The following is a 6,000-nucleotide window of genomic DNA, read 5'->3' as shown; positions in this document are numbered from 1 at the left end:
ATTGACACACAGCGCATGCGCAAAACGTTCGTCAGGTGTGCTCAGCTGCTAATTAAGCGGAAGCTCCGCCCACTGTCTATGCGCGTCAGCTTAGTGGTGTGCAATACTGCAAAATTTGGTAACGATCCGATACCAACTAAAGCAGGGCCAGTATCGCTGATACTGATCATTTTTAATAATTAAGGTAGATGCATCATCAAATTGCTAAATATGAATGAATTTTCATGACCTTTAAGTGTACAGTATTATTGTAATATATAATTTTTTTGTAAGTAGCTGCTCTCGAATATATGTGTCCTTGTTAATTTAAAATAAAAAATCGATGCTATGCTATTCTACATTAGTGGTGGTAAATTCAGTTCATTTTATGGACTCGGGTTAATCTGAGTCACTCAGTAATCTGATCCGGTTCACTTGGGTCACTTGAGTCAGTTGAGTCACTTAATACTGACGTTCTGATTGCGATTGATTTACTGCATGAAAATGCATCCAAATATCACTTGTCTTCTGTGCACTCATCTTTTGTAAATAAATCCTTCTCTCTTAATTCTCTTGGCACCTCACACTTCTCTTGTCAGTAACAAGTTGACACCTTTTTCTAAGTGGAATCTTGATCATGGGGGGAGGGAAGTGGTTTCACCTACCAATCAGATGGGTATATTAATGGGTCAAGGGTTTAAAATTACCATGGGGGCTATGATACTCCTTAAGTGGTACAGTACTAAAGTAGCCTGTAAGCATTTGCATTTTAATAATAATATAACCATATTTTGTTGTTGTTTTGCTTACAAGAAAATATGCTGCATTACTCTATACCTGTATTAATCTATACCTCGACTACTACTACTACTACTACTACTACTACTACTACTACTACTAATAATAATAATAATAATAATAACATGTGCAAAAAATCAGCCACATAATGAACACCAGTGAGTTTAACTGCTTGTTTGGAATATTTAACTTATTACTTAGATTCACAGACTGGAGTAAAGTCGGTTCAGCCAAATCATCAGAGTCCGCAGTGTTTTGGTGAGTCGGCTCACTCGCCTTGTGTACTTAGCACCAGCCAGCCAGAGGACTCGTAGGATCCGGGTTAACTGAGATTTCGGACTCGTGATTCCTGATTCAGTACAAAGATTCGAATCATTAACCCGGGTGATTCAGGAACCGCCCAGCTCTACATGTAATATGTAAGTGGAGCAGATGCTGTACCGTAAAACGTGCTGAATGTAGCAGAGAAAAGGTAAAACTAAAGTATTGATCCCATCACATTAGTATCGATCCAATTCCAGTACCAACGTTGGTATCGATAATATCGATATTTGGATCGAACCGCCCACCACTACTTCTGCTTCACCTGCAAAGCAAGCACAAAAAAAGTTACAAAACTGTAAATCCAGACTGTGGAGGGACTGTTGAAATTTACAATTCCATTTTTTTGAAGCAGTAAAAATTCTTAACGAATTGCATTTGAAAACATGATGAAAAAAAGTGTAATTATTGGGTTTAGCACAATGCATTCTAGCGGCCCTTGCTGGTCAAACCTGTAATAGCAACCAAGCCCTTAAGTTAGTCATTTAATTTTTCATGTTTATAAAACAGTTTTAATATGCTTACATTTTTAAGCTGCACAATAAACTATAGACTATACTTGTTTAATGGAAGAGCTTGCACATTTTACTCCAGCTTTCAGCTGCATACCTGATAAAGCACAGTTTTTTACCCCATATGTCTTTCCTGATGCAACCCAACTTATGTTATTCAGGCTTCGGACCGGCACTGTGAGTGCACTGACAAAACCAGAGCAATAGCACTGCTGTGATTCGAACCCTGGATCTTAGCGGAAATGGGCTAGTGTGTTTTACTGCTGTGCCACCTGAGCACCCCCCCCCCCCCCCCCCCCCCCCTTTTAAGAAATAAATATAATGAATAAATGAAATGTCACATGCCACAGAGAAAACTGGAAGGCAAAAGAGTCACTGGACCAAATAAATTGATAAAATGAAGGATTATCGGATGTTAGTAAACTTTGATTACTATGGTATGTTCACTCCACCTACAGAAGAAACTAAAAGTAGCAGCATCCCAGAATGGTGACATTTCATTTAAAGAATTGTGACTTTTTTTCTAAATGAGTCGATGTAGTAAAATAAAAATGCTACATTTGAATCTTAATTTTAAAAGTCAAAAAATTTTTAACTATGCACATTCAAAATTTGATTGATGAGGTGAGAAATGGAAAGGCTAGTCTAGATCTGATGTTTCATCCCTCCCATACAGTTCCAGAATCAATACCAAGGTGCATTAAAGCTGTTCTGGTGATGACCTGCTGCAGATGAAAGTTAATAAACATGTCAGATAGCAGGTCATTTATCATTATCAATCTGATTAAAGCACAGCCACGGTTATATAAACAGATTATTGTGCCAGATGTGCAGCAGTCGTTTACACATCAATTTCCTGTGACACTAAGACGGAAATTCCCTTCACTGAAACGTGTTTCACTTGATAGATTTCAATTACCTTTTATTGCCCTACAAATACAACTATAAAGCAACAATACACCCTGTAATTATTGGCTGGACACGGTCTGTTCACACACGTGTGCAAGTCAGTTGTAGGATTCCAATAAATTCTGCAACTATTCTTTTCTTTGACTGTTCATTTTGTTCATGTTGAATTTGAGTTCTTTACATATACACTAAATGGCCAGAATTATGAGGACCTGATATTACCCTTAGCTTGTTAGGCATCCTATTTTAAACACACAGGCAGTAATATGGACCGCCTGACCCTCCTTTTATAGCCACACTACATGGCCAAGAGTATTTGGACACCTGACCATAAGTTGGACATCTCATCTCAAAAACAAATGGTATTAAAATAAAGTGACATCTGTGTGATCGTTTCAGCTAGAATAATCACTTTTTTGAGAAGGTTTCTCACAAGTCTTTGAAGTATGCTGGTGCGGAACTTGTGTCCATTCAGTCAAAAGAGCATTTAAATGGCTGGGCACTGATGTTGGTAAAGAAAGCTTCAATTGATGTTTCAGTTCATTGGGGCTGAGGTCAGGACTCTGTGCAGGACACAAGAGTTTCTTTAAACCAAGCTTTTTTCATGTCTTTATAGACCTTGCTTTGTGCACAGGGTTACAGTCATGATGGAACAGGAAGGGGCCTTCCCTAAACTGTTGTTGCAAAATTGCAAGCATATAAATTTCTATATATAGCTGATTCATTTTACCTGTTTGCAATTGTTGTGGCTGAAACACATAAATGCAATCATGAGAAGGAACATCACAATACTTCTATTCATATAGTATGTAACAGCCCCGGGCCATGCAAAAATCATTAAAAACCAAGTGTATGTAAACTTTTGACTTTAACTGTATGAATGAAATCTCTGCTGTGTCAGATGTGCAGCAACATTAAATCAGACATTGATTGGATTACTGTTTTTGGATTATTAAAGATTGTAACTCTTAAGCTTGTCCCGAGAGACTTTAATCAGGGTGTAAATCACAAAACCCATATACAGGTGGTGGACAAAATATCAGAAACATAGCTTACTGCCACTTAACTGCATGTGTTAGAGCAAATGTGTCAGAGTCTTTTAAACATGGACAAACAGCATAAGTTGGACAAAAATAATAATGATCATAAATGAAAGATGACTGGCAGTTACAGATGTCACTTTATAGGATTGTTGCTAAATATCCCAATATACCCCTTCACACTACCTTAAAATCAGCACTTGTTTAAAAAAAATGGAAATCTTCAGCTTTACAAGGCTGAAAGGGGCGGCATGGTGGCTAAGTGGGTCACTGTCGCCTCACAGCAAGAAGGTCCTGGGTTCGATCCTCTTGTGGGGCGGTCCGGGTCCTTTCTGTGTGGAGTTTGCATGTTCTCCCCGTGTCTGCGTGGGTTTCCTCCGGGTGCTCCGGTTTCCTCCCACAGTCCAAAGACATGCAAGTGAGGTGAATTGGAGACACTTAATTGTCCAAGACTGTGTTTGATATATAACCTTGTGAACTGATGAACCTTGTGTAATGAGTAACTACCGTTCCTGTCATGAATGTAACCAAAGAGTGTAAAACATGACGTTAAAATCCTAATAAACAAACAAGGCTGGAAGTCATGACAGAGCTGCCATTTAGAAGCCCTCATACATGTACAGCACAAACGTTGGTGTAAGGTGCACTAACAACATAATATGGTCTAACGAGTAAACTTTTTACAAATCTGGGATGATTTTAAATAATTTTATCTCATAATATCTGCTTCCAACTGTCAAACCATCAAAACATTGACAAAATCAACATAATCCTTATGTTCTGCACCAGCTGGAAACATTTAGCAACTTAGGCCTGAACAGTTACCTCTGTTTCTCTGTAATGTATAATTTACAGACTTCTGAACATCAATTAACGGTGTTAGAGAAGCAGATTTAATCAGATGTAGGGGTGTGGTGTATCTGTAAAAATGAACATGAATGCACCTTTAAAGTGCATCAAAGAGCAGATGTTGGTGATTAATGGTCTGATTGCTTTTATCCCGGAGGACCTGAACATCTAAAAGCATGACAGTGTTGATTGAGGGTGACAGAGTACCACGACCTGCTTTGTGTAACTCGTAGTATAAAGTACACAGAGACATCCAGCACAAGTCTCCTCAAATCATGCATTTAATAGCACTATTTCTGGCATGTATAATCCAGTAATTACAGGATTTACTACACTGATGAGCCACCTGTCTACTGTGACATCAAATCAGCCCTGACCTGCCTAGATATGGACTCCTGAAGGCCTTTACCAGCATGCTATATATTAAGAGGTGCTATCTCTTCTTCAGGTATAAACGATCCAGCTCTAATGAAAGAGTACCTATTGTAGGTGCTTTTGAGGATGGACAGGAGTTAGCATGGGCTTCTTGACTGTTCTACAATGCAGCCCTGAAAACAAAAGGGTTTGATGCACTGTGTTCATTCACCTAATCACCAGGATTAAAATCATCTGCAATCTGAGCCACAGTAGATTTTGTGTTGGTCCCAAGCACTTATTATTATTATTATTATTATTATTATAGAGAGCAGATATAAGCAGATGTTATATACACCGATTAGGCATAACATTATGACCACCTTCCTAATATTGTGTTGGTCCCCTTTTTGCTGCCAAAACAGCCCTGCAACTGTGATGCACTGTGTATTCTGACACCTTTTTATCAGAACCAACATTAACTTCTTTGGACCACTTTTGATAGATACTGCAGACCAGGAACACCCCACAAGAGCTGCAGTTTTGGAGATGCTCTGACGCAGAGCATTGTCTAACAATCACAATTTGGCCCTTGTCAAACTTGCTCAAATCCTTACGCTCGCTCCTGCTTCTAACACATCAACTTTGAGGATAAAGTGTTCACTTGCTGCCTAATATATCCCACCCACTAACAGGTGCAGTGATGAAGAGATAATCAGAGAGATAATCATAATGTTATGCCTGATCAGTGTAATTTATATTGTGTTTTAAGAATAGGGTTTAGCTGAGCTTCAGTTGAGTTATTATTATTATTGTTTTTATTATTATTATTATGATTATTATAGAGATTTGGACCAATAAGGTCATAGTCATCAACTGAATATTGGGGGGACCAACTGATGGGAACACTGGCGGATTCCAAAAAGTTTATTTATAATGTTTACATCAGTATATTGGGGGAGAGGGAGACAGTTTGAGCGTGTCTGAATATTGTTTGGGTGGGTGGGTGTGTGTGTGTGTGGGGGGGGTGGGTGTGTGTGTGTGTGTGGGGGGGGGGTATGTCCCCACAGTAAATATTATTATTACAGTCTTGTTTTGAGCTCTGCACCTAAAACAGTTTATTTGTTTATTCATATTAGAATGAACGTTGATTTAAACCCATATTTTATCATATTTATTTTGTAGTAGAACTGAATATTTGACCTGTATTTTAAATGATCGGTTCGGTTGGATGTGAT

The sequence above is a fragment of the Trichomycterus rosablanca genome, chromosome 18 (assembly GCF_030014385.1).
Source record: "Trichomycterus rosablanca isolate fTriRos1 chromosome 18, fTriRos1.hap1, whole genome shotgun sequence".
Classification (NCBI taxonomy): Eukaryota; Metazoa; Chordata; class Actinopteri; order Siluriformes; family Trichomycteridae; genus Trichomycterus; species Trichomycterus rosablanca.
Note: the sequence above shows the minus strand (reverse complement) of the source record.